Source organism: Podarcis bocagei (genome assembly GCF_964188305.1).
Source record: "Podarcis bocagei genome assembly, chromosome: 13".
Classification (NCBI taxonomy): Eukaryota; Metazoa; Chordata; class Lepidosauria; order Squamata; family Lacertidae; genus Podarcis; species Podarcis bocagei.
Genome location: NC_138138.1, coordinates 25,112,136 through 25,132,693, shown reverse-complemented (window position 1 = coordinate 25,132,693; position 20,558 = coordinate 25,112,136). Strand labels below are relative to the sequence as shown.

Genomic DNA, 20,558 nt, shown 5'->3' with positions numbered 1-20,558 from the left:
GACTCAGCTGACTGAAAAAAGAACCCGCAAATGATTGGCATAGTGCTCTGGCAACCCTGCTCACCCATGCTTCCCCCCAAGGAGTGATCTAGCTATGTTGAAGTATTAAATCTGATTTTTCTGGTGCATTTTGTATTTGTTTTATGGATGTAATTTTATTGCTGTTCGCTGCCATGATATTATTATTTTTCTTAATCTGGGAATTTTGACTGAATGAATGAATGAGGGCGCTACTCCCTCAGTAGCGCGCAATTTGCTGGGGCACAGGCCATTTACTTCCTGGGGCATGGTGGTAATGTCTGACAAGGAGCCATCCTCTCCCTGAGGACCCAACTCATAGGAGCCAGAGGAGAAGAGCCCATTTCACTCACTTTGCCAATTGCTACATTTCCCACATCACCAGAATAGCATGCAGAGATGGACAGCAGCCCAGCTGCAGTGAATCCCACATTGTTCAGAATGATTACACAAGGCTTGAGTTGCAGTGAAAGTCTTAGGCCATGGCCATCTCTGGCTATCCAAGGGAGCCATTTTGGAAAACAGTTCTCGGAAGAGAACACCCTGGGGCTCACTGTGTTCCTTCCCACATCCAGGTTTCCTGCTCTGAGCTGCTCCCAGGCATTGGTGCCTGAGGTAGAAAATGTACAAACGGCAGCTTTCCTCAACTAACTGACGCAGGGCCCAATCCACTAGGGCATTCCCATCCACCCACTGCATTGGAATGAATAGGAGCTATGCGAAAGCTCCTTAGTGCCCTTAGGCCACATTCACACCATTGTTTTAAGGCACTGTGGTACTGCTTTAAACAGTGAAAGCTTCTCACACAGAATTCTGGGAACTGTAGTTTAAAGGTATTGAGAGTTATTAGGAGGGAGACCTGCTATTCTCCTGCCAGGACTACACTCATCAGAGGGTGGGGTGTAATAATCACTGTCTCTTTACAGGGAACTCTGGGAACAGCAGTTCTGTGAGGGGAATAGGCCTTTCCTAACAACTCTCAGTACCTTTAACAAACTGCAGCTCTCGGGATGCTTTGGCAGAAGCCAAAGTTGCATGGGAATGCTTTACATGTAAGGTATGAATGTGGGCTTAATTCCTTTCAATGGGGTTTGCGCAGGAAGAACACCCCAGCCCATTGCATCCCACAGGTCCAAACTGTCTGGATCCTGCTACAATGCCCTCACCTGAGGCCACCCGAGGGAGAAGCTGCCTTGATTCACTGCTGCCTTTGCCTTCCTGCTACAGTGGCCAAGGTGGCCTAGTTCAGAGGGCAGTCCTCTATGTAACGGAGGCCCCTATGGAAGCGCTGCCCTGGTTCACGTCCAGCTTAATGATAAAGAACGCTAAGAAGGGAAGGAAGAGCAAGCAGGAGCTTTGAAGTTGACCGTCATTCGTTAGCCTCTGGCGAGTAGAGTAGGTCACCACCTTACAGTCTTCCCCACTACGGTAAGATGTATTGTATTTCTATTTTTATTATACTAATGATTTCAAAGTTGGCATCTATACGTGTAAATTAACACGCGCAAATGCTAGGCACGTCTCTGTCCTCTTTTGTGGCTTTTGTTTTTCTCTTTGTTCATGTTTTTGTTCTGTTTGGCTGATAGGTAAATGGCCTTTTGATTAGAGACCAGATCAGATTGTTCCAGCTGATCTGGACAACCACTTCTGTCCCAGAGACAGCGGCCCTGTTTCCATGTAAAGCTGCCGGAGTATATCCAAACTGGTAAGCACAAAATGGCATGGATAAGGCAGGCAGAGAAAACTTGGTCTTCCTCTCTCGTAACGCTAGAACTTGTGGACATCCAGGGAAGCTGAATGTTGGGAGATTCAGGACAGATAAAATAAAGTAACTTTTCATGCAGCGCATGGTTAAACTCAGGGTTGGGTTAAACCCCTGTGGATCCCCCTAGGCAGTTGAAATTTCAGGGGCCTCCCCTCATAAATTATCTCCTAATACATTTTGGTAATTTTCTTTCAAGATCAAATCAAGATGATCTTGATCTGTTGTCACGGAGCCCCTAAAAGGCGTGAGGGCCCATAGGCCAGTGCCTACTCTGCCTATTTGGTAATCCGACACTGGTTAAACCGTGGAACATGCTGCCACTGGAGGCAGAGATGACCACCAACTTGAATGGCTTTAAAAGAGGATGAGAGAAATTCATGCGGGATAATGCTATATCATTCCTATATGGGAAAAGGTGGCAACCCCGTTTAGCCAACAAATAGAGCACCACAGCTTAGCAACAGCTTTAAAAACAAAACAAGCAAGTCTTTGCTTTTGCTTCTTTTCTTCTTCTCCTTTCTTGTTATTCCCACATACAAAATCCATCTGGTGACTCCACTTTGCATCTCACAGAGTATTTAAGACGCTTCTGGTTACAGTTCTTCTCAACTAACTCCAGGCGGTAAGTGCTAAATGGGTCTGGGACTCTGCCAAAAACAAACAAACAAACAAAAAAGAAACCAGCTTCCGAAACCAGCTTTTCCCAAACAGCCCCACCTTCGCTGTGTTAACCAGTCACCCACGCTCTTGGATCTTTTCCATGACCCAGCTGAGGAAAAAGGATGGATTTCTCAGGACTAGACCTAAACGGCTTGGAAACTCACCAAGCACATTTCATTGGACACTTGAATGTATTGTGCAATTTCCTAGGGCATTATGCAATTTCAGCCCTGCCCTTTGCCCAGATATACATGGATGGCTTAGATTTCAGACAGTGAAAGAGACAAAGGCCAGGGGAAAGGGTGAGCTGTTCTATTTCCATTTTCTTGGGACCCTCCTGCCCCCATCTCATGAGTTCCTGGTTGCCATGGACCTCAGCCTTCCGAGAGATGGGCTGGAGTCTTTCTTTCAGGCACAAATGATAGCACACTAGCTAGGGAAGGGCCATGGTTCAGTAGCAGAGTGCTTTTCTTTGCCAAAAGTCCCAAGTTCAATCCCTGGCATCTCCAGAAAGGGCTGGGAAAGACTGCTCACAGTCAGCGTAGACTGCTAGGAACATAGGAAGTTGCCCTATAACCACCTGTGATGGGTACATGGTACATGTGTCCATGAAACTATTCCTCCATTGCAGGGGGTTGGATTAGATGACCCTCATGGTCCCTTCCAACTTTGCAATTCTATGATTCTATGAAATATACAGCAGCTTGTTGTAGATTCCACAGCTTGTCTACATCTCTCTTTGACTGGAACTTCAGCTGTTACATGGTCACCTAAGTCCTTCCCATGAATGTTAGCGGTTCTCTTCTTTGGCAATCACTCATAGCAGAGTAACATTGTCTTCCATGAACACGGTCTCAACAGTGAGTCCATAAGGTACTGTGATGGGCCAATTTTAGATCCACACATCCTTCCACAGTAGGGACATAGGTTTCCAGGTGGGAGTTGATCACAGTGAGGGTTTGCCAAACATGCCCTGAGCCCGGCCTTGGCTGGGGAGGGCGGGGTATAAATAAAAATTATTATTATTATTAACTCGTTTCTCCTTTTCGCCCTGAGCTCATGCTTCTTCAAAGACCATGACACCTTTGGTAAAGGCTGTTCTCCAACTGGAGTGCTTGCAGGCCAGTGTTTCCCAGTTATCAGTGCTTATGTTACCTTTTTTTAGATTTGCCTTGAGAGTGTCTTTAAACCTCTTTTGTTATCAACTGGTATTTCGCTTTCCATTCTTGAGTTGGAAATAGAGTAGTTGCTTTGGAAGACAATAATCAGGCATCTGCACAACATGACCAATCCAACAAAGTTGATGTTGAAGAATCATTGCTTCGACATTGGTGATCTTTGCTTCTTCCAGTACACTGACATTACAGTGGTACCTCGGGTTAAGAACTTAATTCGTTCTGGAGGTCCGTTCTTAACCTGAAACTGTTCTTAACCTGAGGTACCACTTTAGCTAATGGGGCCTCCTGCTGCCACTGCGCCGCTGGAGCACGATTTCGGTTCTCATCCTGAAGCCAAGTTCTTAACCCAAGGTACTATTCCTGGGTTAGCGGAGTCTGTAACCTGAAGCGTTACTGCTGGTAGGGTGGAACGCAAGGAGACCAGCAGTGTCATGATGTGATGGGACTCGCAACATGGCGGATCATGATGTCAGGACATGACATTGTGATGTGACTGGATGGTGTGTTGTGTTACGACATCATGTGCTGTGTCACAACTTGGCATGTCATGCCATGGCGGGTATCACACCATGGTGCAGCGTGATGTGACGGCTCACGACATCATGACATGGTGTGCTGTGGCATCGTGACGTGTTGTGACGTGATGTGTTGTGCCATCATGACATGACGTGATGCGACGTGATGTGATGTCACATTACAATACATTACCTTTTCTTTTTTTAAAAAAAGCAAAATCTAGCATAAAACAAACCAATAATGGAAAGCAGGTGTGAAATATCTGCACTACCAGCCTGCCCAGTGTGGACAAGCAAAACACTATTGAGGCCTTTCAGGGCTCTTGTGCCTTTAACAAAGAGAATCCTGTTTGCCAGTGTGGCCTCTTTTGTAGCTTTCTGTGGGTTCAGGCTGAGTGATAAATAGCAGTGAATACCCTCTTGCCTCCTGAACTGCTCCTGCTAATTTCCCCAATTTCAGTTTCTGTTACCGTGGGAGGATGAAAGGCTTTAATTGCTGAGTTTCTCTTCCTCTTCCTCTCTGCCCCCCTTTTTTCTGAAGAAATGCCATTTTTCTGTTAAATAATGGAAAGAAAAGGCAATGCAAATAAATTAGTGATTAAAATCACCCCCACAGAACAAAAGCGGACTGTGAGGCAATTAAGAGAGGTTATTCAAGGGGCAATTAAGGGGCAATTCTTCATGCATCCCTGACCATTGCTCAATATATTAATATAAAACATAAGAGGAGCCCTGCTGGATGAGACCAAAAGCCCTTCTAGTGCAGGATCCCACCATGGCCAGCAAGAGATGCCTGGGGGAAAGCCTGAGCATGAACACCAGAACACTCTCCCCTCCATACTTTTTCTGATCAGAAGCGTAGGTGCCAGCTCCTAGGGGCCAAAACACTTTGGGACCCCTCAATGTTGTTTTTGAGGGGGCCGCACATCATTTGTCAGGGCAAACATGGAGACGGGCATGGAGTGATGTCTGTGTTTTTCAGAAGATGGCGCCTTTGCTCAGAAGTAAGCCCTTCTGGGTTCAATAGGGCTTTCTTTCAGGTAACCAGATATAGGACTGCAGCATCAGTCTATTCTGAGGAGGTAATTTTTGAAAATAGTTTTTTTTTTTTTTAAGGCTCAGAAACAGCTTCTAGTGTGGGTTCAGCTATCTGCAAAGGCTTCACCACAACCATTGTTTTCGACCTTCAACCTTGCCCTCCTTATTTTCTTTGAGCAGATAAAAAATGAAGAACTAAAGTTGCGATTACGTTATAAGCTGTGTTTATGTTAAAGATAGTAAATATATATCAAATATATATCAAAGTACAGTAGAAGAAGAGTATATTAAAGAATATGTCAATATCAGAGAAGAACTGAGTCATATGGGTGGGAAATAATTATATGGTAAATAAAGAAAGCTCATTGTTCTATAAATCTCTCTCGTTGATTATTTGACGATTGCCTCTAATATGTCAATGTCAACTAGAGCAATTTCCCATATTTTCTGTAACCTTTCTTTTAAAGATGACTTTGGGGAATAAATTGGGAATAAATTGTATACCTGCTTTTAATATACAAGAGCAGTTTTAGGACTTCCTTAAGTTATTGTATCCTGTCATTTCCTGTAGTGTGTTTAAGACCAATGTCTGATTTTCATTTTTACACTTCCACAAAAATGTGTAGATAATCCGCTCTTCATTTCCTATGCCTCCAACAAAACAAAACAAACTGGTATATCTTGTTTAATTGATAAGATGTAAGGACCACTGATAAACAGACTTGAAAAAAATCTCTCTTAGATTTGTGCTTATTTCTATTTTCGGTATTTATTTTCAAAAATCTAAGTCCATTCTGTTTGTACTATAGTCATGTTACTGTTTCTCAAATCCCCCTGCATTTTGTTTTATATAGGGTTGTTAGTTGATCAGTCTTTATATTGGAAAGGAAGAGGCATATTCTTCACTTACCACCCCCACCCCCGTCACCTTGGATTATCACTAACTATTATGTTTTCAAACGTGGTGTTTTGCAGTCCATATCTTTCATTTGCTCTATGCCAAAATCAAAGATATTGGAAGAGTGGAGGTCTTATTTGATTTAATAAAATGGTAGCTTGGTCTAGTGATACTACCATATTTTTCTGTGTATAAGACTAGGGTTTTTAAACCAAAAAATAAGGTTTAAAATTGGGGCTCGTCTTATACGCAGGTAGTGCTGAGAGGTGTTTTCTTAATTTGGAGTTCCCCCAAATAGAGGGTGTCTTATATATGGGGGCATCTTATACACGGAAAAATACGGTATATAGCCATGTTTTAGCCAGTTGGCTAAATGTAAATGCATTATCTTCAGTTGAGGCCAAATTAATTAATTTACCACTGAATGTAGTTGCTTGTCTGTGAAGTGCTCCAGCAAGACCGTTCTGCTCTCCTGTTGACACATGTTTCATAGTACTTGTGTTCAAGCATTTGAAGACTTCTCCTTGGGAGAAAGACCCATATGTCCTTTATGCCGCTCCCATTATCAGAAGAAAATACTTAACTAATGTTTTAATATAATTGTTCAAGGTAACTAAAAAAAAGGCATTGGGTTGTATCCAATGTTGGCCATATTCCTTGGAACAGACCCATTGAAATTTAAGTCCATTAATTTTAATGGGTCCACTTTGAGTAGGCCTTAGTTGAATGTGTAGTGTTTTTATGGAGCAGTCAAGTAATTTCGTTGTCCCCGAAGGGGGCAATGACAATAAAGATATTATTATTATTATTATTATTATTATTATTATTATTATTATTATTATTATTATTATTATGTGATTTATTAATCTGGAGATCACGGGGTTATGACAGAGACAGTTTCTTATATTATTCCATACTTTTCAAAACAAGATTTCATTGAGGAAAGGCATGTGGGTGGAGAAATAAGCAGAGAAATCTGTATCATTTAGTAAAATCCATTTCATACTTGGATTTTCTTTCCTTCACTACAGCTTTCGCTAGTGGCCCCTGGTGTTGTTCAGGCAGGGAAATGGAAGCAAAATAATCTGAACTAAGTACAAGGCCACAAGGCAACAGTCAAACAGAAAAAACTTGGCAGTCTGTGAGTTGGTTGCCTATCATCCTCTGTACAGAAAGCAAAAATGTGGGGTGGGGTGAGGGAAAGATGCTCCTCACCTTTCCCACATTTCTTGGAAGAATGCTAGTAAATTGAAAAAGTTCATCACATGAGCTAGCCAGGGATTCATATTCACACTGTACGTATACACACTATACGGTTGTACCTTGGAAGTCGAACGGAATCCATTACGGAAGTCCGTTCGACTTCCAAAATGTTTGGAAACCAAAGCGTGGCTTCTGATTGGCTTGCAGGAAGTTCCTGCAGCCAATCGGAAGCCACAGAAGCCCCGTTGGACATTTGGGTTCCAAAGAACATTCAAACTGGAACAGTCACATCTGGCTTTGCAGCGTTCAGGAACCAAAATGTCTGAGTACCAAGGTGTTCGGGATCCAAGGTACAACTGTATCTGTGTCTGCTTTCACCAAGGCTTTGCGCAAATTATTTGTAGGGTAGGTGGTTTGGAGGGGAGCGCACACTTTGGAATTCCCTGCCAATTGACATCAGGAAGGCACCTGAACTCAGTCTTTTCGGGGCCTGCTAAAAACATTCTTGTTTAGGCATAGATGGGCTTCTAGAATTTGGATATGTGTTTTAAGCTGGTTTTTAACTTTCCAGTGGTTTTTAATTATTTTTGAAGGTTTTAGAACATAGTTTTTAACTCTCTCTCTCTTTTTTACTGATAATTTCATTGTATTCATTTTATATGTTGCTTTGAGGTTTTTTCACAATTAAGTGGTGTATACAATTTTATGGCAGTGGGGGCAGGGAGACATACAGAACTCTCAAGTAACTCCTCAACCCAACCTAACCCATTATAGCCAGATCCTGCCCTGCTGTGATCTTCTAAAATATTGGCTACATGGACCACTCAGGTCACATTGAAATCCAAACGCTGGACCCAGGGTCTTTGTGCCAGTCTATAAACTCCCCACTGACAATCTTATGGGATAACTAGCCTCATATAACCAACATGCTTTAGTCTATTTAAAGCATGAAGGGGATAATACCATAGAGTCAGCTGTCCTGCCAGGCTTAGCTATGTCCACTTCCCCTCATCTTGGGAGGAACTAGGTAATCAAGCCTTGGTTCTCCCAGTCTACATGTGAACTCTGGCATATAAGGAGCTCTGAGCTGCTGTCTCCAGCTGCATGGCTTTAGCAAGCCTCTGTTGAGTTCCAATGCCAACAGTCTAGGAACAATTATCACTTTCTGGCAAAGCCAAGTTGTATTGGCTGTGCAACATTCTGACTGATTTATGGAAAAGCACATGAACCTGACTTTTGAAGAGTTTGAAAGTAAACCAATTTTTAACTTGCCAAACACATGGTTTTTCCCCCTATGCTGGAGGAAGAGGGATGTTTTAGAACTCACAAGGGCATATTTTGAAGGTCTAGCAGCCTATATTTCCATGCTTTACTTGCTGCATATTTTGTTATTTTAAATATCTACAGAGGTTTTTCACCAAAGAGTACTGGTCCCAAGCTTGAATCCTGGCATCCAGAAATTTTTCTTTCGGTATCTACCTATTTTTCCTTTGCACCAACTAATCTCACAAATATTATTTGCCAGTGAGGCTCCTGAATGACTGTGTCTGGTGGGAGAGGGATTGGCAAAGGTTACCCTGGCAACTGGTCACATCAGCCAGCGGGTGACAAGTACACTGAGCCTCAGGCAGGCTGTGCTTTCTGTATAGCCGGAATTAGGAGCTTCACCTAGTGAAGCGGGGAGGCAGCTGTTCAGTTAGTCACCATTTGCCTACAGCCAGAAAACCATCAATTCCCTTTGTTAGCACCTGCTTTCCCCGCAATGGATTAACTGGGGGAAGAGGTGCAAAATCGTCTCACTTCCTCCAAAGTAGCCTGCAGGAAAGTTTAGCTAAGGCAGAGCCCGTCCTGTCAGTACCTCAACCTAATGTAGATTGTGAATCCTATGCAACTGAGATTTCAGTTCAGTTCATATGCAATCGATATGTAGCTCTCCTGTTTGTAGCTGAAGGAGTATCTCCAGATTTAGAGAGGAGAACGTGTATGGGGGAAGGACGTGGGTGGTGCTGTGGTCTAAACCATTGAGCCTCTTGAGCTTGCTGATTGGAAGGTCGGCGGTTTGAATCCCTGTGACGGGGGTAAGCTCCCGTTGTTCTGTCCCAGGTTCTGCCAACCTAGCAGTTCGAAAGCACGCCAGTGCAGTTTGAAAACATGCGGCGGGAAGGTAAACAGCATTTCCGTGCGCTCTGGCACTCGTCACGGTCCTCTGTGTGCCAGTGGAGATTTAGTCATGCCGGCCACACGACCTGGAAAACTGTCTGTGGACAAATGCCGGCTCCCTCGGCCTGAAAGCAAGATGAGCACTGCAACCCCCTAGTCGCCTTTGACGGGACTTGACCATCCAGGGGTCCTTTACCTTTACCTTTACCTTATTCGGAGGAGAACACTGCATGCACAAATCCGCTCACCCTTTTCGTGCGATGGCATTGCAGGACGGAGGAGGCTTCACTGGGGCCCTGACGAGGGAATTCAAACTGGCTCTGGCCTGCTCCCTGCTTTGGCAAATGGGGCTGCATGCCATGGCTTGGACTGTGCTGGGGGCACAGCCAATGGAACCAACGGTGGGCTTCCCTCGGATCCACCCCCTTGCTCATTTAAGCAGCCAGCACCTGGGGCTCAGCCTGTTTGTTTCCCCACCCACCTACCCTTGGTTTAAGCTGATAGTCAATGATGTTGTTGTGGCTACGGTGGTTGCTATTCTTTAAGGGGCCCGGTAGGAATTTGCCCACCTGGCTAATTGGCACTGACCTGGTGGTTTTGCCTATCTCATAGCGATTGTCACAACTGGTTGGGCATTGGGGCAATCCTTTGTTTTAGATGGAGAGGAGCTTGTAGTCTTCTCCTGCCCCTCCAAACACTGGGGTATCCCGTTAAACAGATCTGGGGGGAGTGGCCATGTCCGTGTGCCCAGGAGGGGCCAGGCACTCCCCCAAACGGCAGTCCCTGTGAGGGTCACCCTAATGGATGTAAGTCTTAGGAACCCCCGCCTGGACTGACCACGCCAGAAGTATTTAGATTGCCACTTGCCCAAACCAAACCTCTTTCATCTGTATTCAATAAAGTTGTGGCCTGTTTTGACCCCAAACCAGTTTCTTTGGTCTCCTGTTATTTGGGTTGGGGTATGGGAAGTCTGATGCCTGGTCCTGAAAGTGGGAATTAAAGGAGGTCCATCCCTCTCTTGCTCCCAATCCCTGAACCAACAGGGAAGCTTGCAAGCCAAGGGTCCTCCCAGCCTGATCGCTGCTGCTCTTCACCATCTCCAGCATCATAATATGGGCTGAGGTGGCAGTGAGTCCTTCTGAGTCTAGTATAACTACTGGATCCTCCTACTTCCACTGCCCAGTGCAACTAATGGCTTCTGCTGGCTCTTCTTTCTGGTCAACTTTTTTTACCTGGTGCAGGTGCAACTGTTACAGACTGCCTGAACCCACTGAGCTGCTGGACTTGATTGCTAGAAAGGTGCACAGAGGACCACAGGGGTCTGGTGTTGGGTATCATAAGCTGCTTGCCTTTTTCCAAAGTCTGATTCCCTTCCCTGCCTTTTCTTCTGCTGAAGTGAACACTTAAGAAAAAGCTCTTTATAAATACAGTACAGTGGAACCTTGGTTGTTGAACGTAATCTGTTCCGGAAGACCGTTACACTTCTGAAACGTTCAATAACCGAGGTGCAAAGGGCTGTCAGCAATTTCCACTGAGAAAACTCAAAAACATTCAACGGAAGCCATTTGACTTACGAGGCACGTTCAAAAACGGAAGCATTTACTTTCGGGTTTTTGGCATTTGGGTTTGGAAATGTTTGGCTTCTGAGATGCTCGAAAACTGAGGTTCCACTGTAATGTAAAGTAGAAAAGCTAAAGTATCACTCTTACTCTTACTGCACATGCAGCCCACGGCCTCACCCATACCTTATTCCCATTTTCCAGATTATGAGGAATAAGACTGAGGGGGATGCAACTTGCCCCAAAGCCATACCATGCTAGGGTACATCTTTTCACCCCCTTAATATGGCCAAGCTGATTCTGCTGGTTTAGACTTGGTGATTGGCAGGTGGCCACAGATTCTCTTGTCATGATGGGAAGCCAGAAAGTAAAAAAAATGGAACGGACACTGTTGTTGTCTTTGCAATCTGGGGCATTCCAACAATGCAGCAAAACAGGCCCTATAACATGGTGGTGGTGAAATAAGGACATGGGTGTGACATGTCTGAGAAAGCTCATGTTCTCCAATACTCTGTTTTTCCCAAGTCCAAAACAATATGATGTGGGAGAGATCAATGACCAGAGCTCTCAGTTTTATTTCGTATATAAAATTCAGTTGTGCCTCCCACATTCAGGTGCAAAATAAGAATGCATTTGTTTACTCAGGCTTTGGGAACATAACTACTTTAATTGTTTGTGGTGTCATATTTTAATCCTTGATTCAAATCATTGGTTATGCTGATGCTTTAGCTATTTTATTACGTTCGTATTCGCTGGTTGTTGTTAGCCACCCTTGGCTTCTGCAGGAAGAAAGGGTGGGGGCGTGGGAAATACAAAAATGAAACTAAATAAAATAAATGTGCAAAGAGCACTTTTTTATCTAATCAAAACTGTACCCCCAGGCATCTCTGTCCCATGGAGGGAAAAATAAAGAAATATTGGATTATTTTGATTAGGAAAACACTGCAGGGGAAAGGGCCCCTCCCCCACTGCTAACAAGAATGAAAGAAACTCCTTCTCCTCTGATTGCATCTCATTTAAAAAGCAGAGTCCAGAGATCCAGTGACATATCCCCAGTTTCATTTGGCTCACAGTTTTTGTTTCTCACCTTTGTGACGTTGCTAAGGACTCAGCTATACAGCTGCAAATAAAAAGCTTTACGTGTGTTGTAAAGTGCATTATACAAATGTGACACTAGACGGCGATGATGAGCTATGGTAAATTCAATATATATTTTCAAACGTTTTCTTAAAAAAGCATTTTCACGTTTTTTAATATGTGTCTATATTCCACCTAACTTAACATTTTCAATGCTTTTTCTTTTTTTTTAAGTATATAACCGGCAGAAAGATTGCCAACAGGTCAGCAATGTTATCTGTGCTATTTCTAAAGCCTTTCCTTAGTTTTCCTAAAAAGCAAATAGCCACCCTAGGCCATCCGGCTCCAAACAAGAATTGTGCAGCAGCTGGAGTCTCGGAATTGAAACGCACTTGATGGAAGCAGCAACAGGCAGTGGCAACAGCAGTGTCCGTGGCATGACCCCCGTTCCAGATTCCACCCAGGGGGCTCTATGCAATAATAAGGGCAGCGGGGCGCTGGAAGAGAAAGCATATCACTCAGGCTTGGATCCTCAGGCAGTCTGCGGCACAGCTGGGACGTAAACGGCTTAGTGCATTCACAAAAACGTGTTTGGCAGCAGGAAGAAGTGGGAGTATTCAAGGAGGCTCATTCTCTTTCTCTCTCTCCGCCTGCCCCCACTGTCTCATCTCTTGACTAAAGAGGTGGTTGTGCTTTAGAGGGTAATTGCAGGTACCGTTTAGAGGGAGAAGGGTTACCATGAAAACTGTCCACTTTAGTGCTTCCGATGCTGAATGAGAAGGGGACAGCTTTCTTGGAAATCAATTAGAGATCATCAGCACCCTGCGGTCATGTAACGTAGCTTGTCTTCTGCATTTCACGAGCCTTTTGGGAGCGTTTGCCTTGCCATGGCTGCGTTTTAGGCCCGCGTTTATGTGAAATGGTACTTTTAAAAACAGAGCAGGGGGCGGGAGGATACAGGTTTTGCCACCAGAACGTTAGAGAGGAGTTGTGGCAAACATCTGCCTGAGCCACACACATGGAAAGCTACTTTCAAAGGTTCTGGTATGATGTATCCCATCAAATAACCTTTTCTCTGTTCCAGACCCTCCAAGTGTCCCTATTTTTCAGGGACGTCCCTGATTTAGAGAAGCCATCCCGGTTTCTGATTTGATCCTGGAAAGTCCCACTTTTCCCTAGGATGTCCCTATTTTCATTGGAGAAATGTTGGGAGCTATGGAGTTATCCGACCCCCGGGTCGTCTGAAGGCAATCCTGTATAGGTAATTTTATTTAATGTTTAATGTTTCATTGTGTTTTTTAGATATGTTGGAAGCTGCCTAGAATGGCTGGGGCAACCCAGTAAGATGTGTGAGGTATAAATAGTAAAATTATAATTATGGAATGGGATGTCCCTATTTTCATTGGAGACATGTTGGAAGGTATGTTTTTCTACTACAATTAAAATGCAGTTGGTTACTGGTATTTTGCCAGTCGCTGTACAGAGCCACACAAACAAGTTGCAATGCAGGGTATTTTGCAGAACAGTCACGGCTCCTTACATCCCAGAAAATGCATTTTCCATATTCAGGTGTCCTAAAATGTATGCATATTTTTTATTTTTGCCATACAAGATATGTAGCTGTTGGTATCAACCTCTAAGGCTCTGTGAAGCTCAGGACCAGGTTACTTGAGAGACCATGAGAAATCCCTCATATACAAACTGTGTTCCGTGGGAGAATTTCTCCTGCAAGTTCCAGAGACCTCAGAGGTCTACTCCAAGGTAACTTGAAGCAAGGCTTTTAGAGTTCACCTGTTTGTTCTGCCATTTCTGCTCACCTATCTGTTCTGCCATTTCTAGACATGGGCTTGAGAGGTTTTGCTTTCATTCCTCCACTTTCCCTGGGGAAAACCTGCTGTGTGCTGCTGAATCAGAATAAATGTCAATTGGGCTTTCCGCAGATTGGTGTTCCAATTCAGCAGTAAACAATAGGTTTTACCAGGGGAAAGGACAAAAGAAGAATCTCTCAGACCCATGCTTAGAAATCACAGGATAAAATGGAAGAAATCATGGGACAAATGGAAGTGTGCCTGAGCCCTGATTCGTGTGGCTTCCTCGGTTCTGTGGAACAGCATTCCCATCAAGATATGACAGGTGTCCACTACCTGCACACTTTCCGGAAACTAACATAGACATGTTTCACATAAGCTCTCCCAGCTGGGTGACTAGGTCTCTACTATGGGTGTCTCATTTTAATTGTTTTTCTAATTCATTTGTTGTTATTTTCTGTGTTGTTTTCAATGACTTATTCTTAGCTGTCTTGTCACACAGTGTGCACACTATGTTTTTAAGCACATTAAAACACACACACACACACACACACTTTCCCTCAAAGAATTATGGGCACTATAATTTACCCCACCACAGAGGAAAAATTCCCAGCAACACTTTAGCAAACCACAGTGCCCAGAATTCTTTCAGGGCAGAAGATGTGCTTTTAAGGTATAATGTGTACACAGCCATTGTGTACATCATCGTGAGCAGTATCTGTGGAAAGGTATGAATAAGTAACACCAGTGCTTTTTTCTGGGGGTACGCAGGGGTATGCATACTTGTAAACATTTTGTGACTCTTTGTACTTTTGTCCACTTACTGTATTTATTTATTTATTTATTTATTTATTTATTTATTTATTTATTTACTGTACTTTTGTCCACTTACTATATGTATTTATGTTGGCCATGCAAGAACCTGCTGCCTGGTTGCAGATGTAGCTTTGAGCTATGCCAGCAACTACCGGTAGTCCTCAAAATGCAGGAAGTGTTGCACTGCTGCTATATTTAAAAAAACAAAACGCATGCATGCAGCTGGAGGAATATGTGTTAGGGCAGCAGATTGTGCTCCAGGAACCAGGCCAAAGGGGACCAAAGGTTCCCGGTCTAATAAGGAGGGGGGCGAGTCCCTGAGACAATCCCATCCAGTGACTACGCAGGGACAGAATGTACTGGACGTTTGGTAACGGGAGCTTCCCAGTTCTCCCCCCACCCTGCCCCCGCAGAGTACTGCACTTAGCAAAGGATGAGGAAGTCGCACAAGTGATTTTCTGGCTCATTAGCAGGTTGAAGGGTCAATGGCCCAGCCAGACTCTCACATCACATGTTCATCAGTTCATTATTTGCAGATTAACCTTTTCTGAACTGGCTTGGTGCATCTAGCAGCCAGAGGAGTATCTAGGCTGGCCACGTGGGGGAATTATTTATTATTATTATTATTATTATTATTATTATTATTATTATTATTATTATTAATACCCCACCCATCTGGCTGGGTTTCCCCAGCCACTCTGGGCAGCTTACAACATATCTAAAAACATAATAAAAACGTAAGTCCTTAAAAACTTCCCTAAACAGGGCTGCCTTCAGATGTCTTCTAAAAGCCAGATAGTTGTTTATTTCCTTTACATCTGATGGGGGGGGGGGCTTCCACAGGGTGGGCGCCACTACCGAGGAGGCCATCTGCCTGGTTCCCGGTAACTTCGCTTCTTGCAGTGAGAGAACCAGTAGAAGGCCCTCAGAGAAGGACCTCAGTGTCCAGGCTGAGCGATGGAGGTGGAGACAAAAGTTGCATCTCTGGCTCGGAGTAGCAAGGAGCCCTTCTGCATGTTGCTCTGGGCATGTGCCAATACAGCTCCTTGCTAGGTACACCTCAGCCAGCAAGCCCCTTGTATTCACAGGAGGGTGACAGCCCCACAGCCTGTCTAGATGCTGGAAAGTGCATGTGGAGGAGAGACATAGCAATTCTGCCTCAGTGTTGCACTAGCATTAGCCACATCAGCCTTGCCAACCTGGTGCCCAGCCAGTTAGGGCTGATAGGAGTTGTACTCCGAAATATTTAGAGGGCACCAGGTGGCCAAAGACTACATGAAATGGTATCTCTATCCACATAATGGTGGAGGCGGATGAGGGCCCAGGTACCCAAGGTTGAGAAAGACTGGAACACACACACACACACACACACACACACAAAATTTGGAATTCCAACTGATTCTTGGTGGGATCTTGAAGGATTCTTTCAAATCTGGAAAATAATTATGAGGTGGAATTCTAGAAAGACGCTGTTCTGTGAAAAATAATTGTTTTTGCACTTGTGTGTGTGTGTGTGTCCCCCCCATTTCCCCCAAAGCATCTGGTAGCACATGCATCGCTTTCCTACTGCTGTTTCTGTCTTTCCATAGGTACGCATAAGTCCTCTGAACTGTGCAGAAGTCAGTCCAGAATAATGACAGCAGCTCCTGTGAGTTCTGGCTCAAGCTTCTCCCATTTCTCTGTTCTCTGATCCAAGGGAAACTGAATACTGTGGTAAGGTGTCTATGTTTCAAATGCGTGACATGAAATTGTGTCCGTTCTCCTCACCCTTCCTTCCCACAGAGAAACGAAGTTTCCGTACGTAGGATGCAAAAAAAGCGATTATATCATTACAGTAGGTATTATTGGTAGTAATCGTTTCTCTACCATACACACTTTTTCAAACTGCTTCTCAGCACTTTTGTCATTTTGACAGTAATTGCTGCTACTAATAGTGAAAGTCCTTACTATATTATTTATAATTATGTAATGCGCTCAAAAAAGCAGGTGGTGAAATGGCAATCACTTTCATCTGTTTCCACACACACACAAAGTTCCTGGTATACATTTGGTGGGTGCTCCACAACGGTGATGGGGAACATGCAGCCTCCAACAGCATCTGGGTTGACCACAGGTACCCCATTAGTGAAGATGGGTACAGATTCAGCCCTGTCTCTGCAGGTTATAGCTAACCCATGAAGCTTCTCACTTGACCCACAGAGTAACACATGCGCACTGTGTGTTCTAATGATCGATGTTTTGGTCTACACCTAAAACAGATGTGTGCATTTGCTGCATTGTCATCATGTACAGAGTCGACCCCCTCCCCCCCCCATCTACTTCTCCTTCAAAATGTAAACAGGTGCTGCTGCAACACAGCCAAAGGTGACATGAGCATGATTAGAGAACATATAACACATTTTGACAAAGGAGCGCAGGACAGATTGGATTTTTGGTGTGCTTGAGGTGTTTCTGCAGCAGTTAAAGGATGAATCTTTGAGAACAGTTACTGATCATAGGAAATAAATGGAAGAGTCCCTCCAATGTGTGGGCAGAGTTAGTTCAGCCTTGCGGGAGTTTCTTCCTGTGTTAAAGGAAGATGCTTTAGAATGCAAGGAGGATAGGGGGGGAAAGTATCCATTCTGTGGGTGAAAATGATGTCGTGCTTCATGCTCTTGTTAAAGGGGGCATCAGGGTTAACTCAGGCCCCCAAAAACCAAAAAAGTGGCCAGCCACCATTGTAAGTGCAGACATACTTGCAACTAGTACAGGATCACAACCAACCAGGTTTTGAACCATGACATGCAGTGCCGTCTCCATCCAAATGACAAGAGACTTGCCAATAAAAAAGATAGCGGTGAGAATATTCCTGCAATAATAACAGTTGCCAACCCATTGTGTGCCAAAGAGGGTAATTACAGTGGCAGCAATGCTATGAGTGTCGATAAGATAAAGAAAATTATTCTAAATACTATGTGTTCTTGTGGGGCCAATAAAGGAAGGCAAGCATGGGAGAGTTTTACAGTGTGAAACTGTAAGTCTCTGGCTTGCGGAACTCCACCTTGCATCCGCAATCTTGCTGCAATGTACAATTCATGCACTTAAGCCTCCTGCAAGAGGCAGACTGTAAGTACAGTAGTTGGGTTCAGCCAGTCACTTATAAGGTGCTGCTGTCCTGTTAAAAACACAAGGAGAATAGGACAAAGTATGCTTTTGAGAACTTGAGTGATGTCCATAGTTCTGCTGGTGGTGTTGATTTTAGCTGTGCAAACTTATAATGAAAAGGAGATGTTTCAAAATTAAGATGTTTTTATTATTATTAGTTTCATTTTTTCCCCTCTTGGTTGCATTTAGTACAAAAAAAGGATATTTGCAGACAAAAAATAAAACTCTGATACTAAAATGTAAACTTCTCTATCCATCTAAAAGTTCCACAGGAGTTCAAGCTTTCCATTCTAAAACTAAGGTCTCTGTTTCAGCACAGAAATCCACATAATCACATGTTTATTTTTATTTTTATTTTTTTGGTAAAAGGAAAGGAAAATTTAAAAGGGAATTTCAGGTATACACCTTTGCTGTTCCTTTGCAAACTGAGAGTTGGCAGGCTCCCAGCGCTCAGTGAATTGTACTGCAAAGAAACAGCAAAAGTTGGCAGTGATTCAACACAGAAAAAGAATAAAATCTTTGTTCAATGCACACCTTTTAAAGAAAGAAAAGGAAAAGGGTCAAAAATAAGCTTTCCTCAAATATCGATGCTTGCTAACATGACATAGAGCTGGTAAGCATTTCCTGCATTTTAAAATTAAAGCCTCTGTTACTTGGCACCACCTGTGGAACACGTTTAAATAAAAAGTAACATTATTAACACTGCAGTACATTGTCAAGCTTGAGATAAGACAAGTAACATTAAATAATTCCTGCATCTGCTGAAATTTTCTGTCCTTCTTGAACATAACCTTGAATCTTCAAGATTTCCAGCTCTTTGCACAGCTCTTATATGTCCTTCTTGCGGAGTCCTTGAATTCAAATGCCTTCATCATTACGTTACAATGAAAGTCAGTTAATGGCTATTGTTTGTAAACTATAGCCCAGCTTGTAAAGTTACATCTCTGGTGATTCCCACAGTTTCCCACTTTATTCATTTCCCTCTCTATCCCCACCATGCTTGCAAGAACCCTTCGATTGTCCACGTTTGACTTTGGCTGCCTGTGACGGGTCCTGTCTGCACAGCTGTGTCAAGTGATCTGTTCTGCAGCCCATGGTTTTGAGAATCTAACATTAAAATAGAATACATAGCACTTTACAGTTCTTATACTTTACATGTCTAACACTGTGACATACATGGGAAGGACCCACGTGCAGGGAATTAGTACTCTTTGCGGAACATAAAATCCTCAGCTTCCTCTTAGAGGGCACTCACATACAAACCTGCATTTCCATTCAGTTCAGCATCCTCTTCACCCAAGTCAGAATTATTCTCCTCTTTCTCGCCTGCTTCCTCTGCCTCATCATTTCCCTGCTCTTCCTCTAGAAGGTCCTCCTTATCTTCCTGTTGTTCATGGATGGTGATATTGTCTGAAACAAGTTGCATGGGTGAAAGAACAGAGCAAAACTTAAGACTGGCCAATTGAGTCTTATTTGTGGATTACAAAACCCAGATGGCACAAATGCTGCGTGAAAATAAATGCAAAACTCTTGTTATAAAGCTTGTGTCTGATTGAAAGAGTTTTGTGGCACCATAAAAAGACCCAATAGATTTATTACGGCAGGAGCACCTACGTCATTCATGTGTTATGGGTATAGGGTTAGTAGGTATATGAGTATGAATTATGCGAGTTACTCATACATGACGTATATGAGTTGCCTGTGGTTGGAGACAGGGGGAGATCAGATGGAAATTATTGTTCTTGCTGCTGTTGACTGATGTATTTTCAGGATGGGGTTTTTCTCTTCTCCCAGTACAGTTCAGCTAGCTAAGTAGCTTCTGCTCCAAAGGCTGATGGTTCCCTGCAGCAGGAGAAGTAGTATTTTCTCCTCAACCCTGCCCTCTCAACAATGGTGATTTTCAAAGACAATTTATACCAATAGCTACTTGTTGCACTCTTTTTGTTAATGGAACCTATGTGACAAAGCTCACCGCTTTTGCTAGTTCAGAGTGATGCATGGTTCCTTCCCTTGGTTGGGTTGAATTCAGCAATGTTTACTTCCGTGTTTTTGTTTTTTACTCTTGTTCACTCAGTTGCCAAATTTTAGTTTATGCAAACTTGCTGTGCAAAGTGCACACTTCTGGAAGTCATTTCATAGTACTTAAAAAACAACAACCAGATGTGGTATGCTTTATTGAATCAAAAAAGCAGTTCTGAAACTGCAGAGTCTTGAAATCATGGCAGTTGTTTCATGAATAATCATTTTCAAGGACAGCTCTCCCCTCTCTAAAATGAATGTTTCAGTTGTCTGTTCCCAACAGCTGCATTCTTGAACACTTTGAGCTTGAGCTTTGAGCTTGTGCTCAGAGTATATGATTGTGGTGGGTTCCAATTCCAATTCCAATTCCGAAATGGCAAACTCGCTGCAAGGACCCTGGGATCGCATAGCCACAAATCAGTTGGCACAGTACACTGGGAAGCCCGTTTGTTTTGTGGGGCACCTGGAAAAGATTAATCCATCTGGGAAATTTTTCTTCCTATCTGATGGAGAAGCGGGGGAAATGCAACCGTGGAACTGAACACACCTCTTGAAGAAGAGATCTCTGGGATCATTGAAGCAGTAGGAAGAGATACAAATCAAGTACTGTAAACATCATGTGTGCGTCATATACCCAGTTCAGAGAAGATAAAAACGCATTTTACTTAGCACTATATAATGAAGCTCTGAAAATCATCCA

At 43.5% G+C, this 20,558-nt stretch overlaps 1 long non-coding RNA gene across 1 annotated transcript; it reads left to right on the top strand.

The window, feature by feature from the left end:
- Positions 1-474: 474 nt before the first annotated feature.
- On the top strand, positions 475-20,373 carry LOC308571429. Its single transcript, XR_014001424.1, has 4 exons — positions 475-1,446; positions 13,156-13,332; positions 16,285-16,408; positions 19,639-20,373. It is a non-coding gene; the product is annotated as an uncharacterized lncRNA (long non-coding RNA).
- The last annotated feature ends 185 nt before the right edge of the window (positions 20,374-20,558 follow it).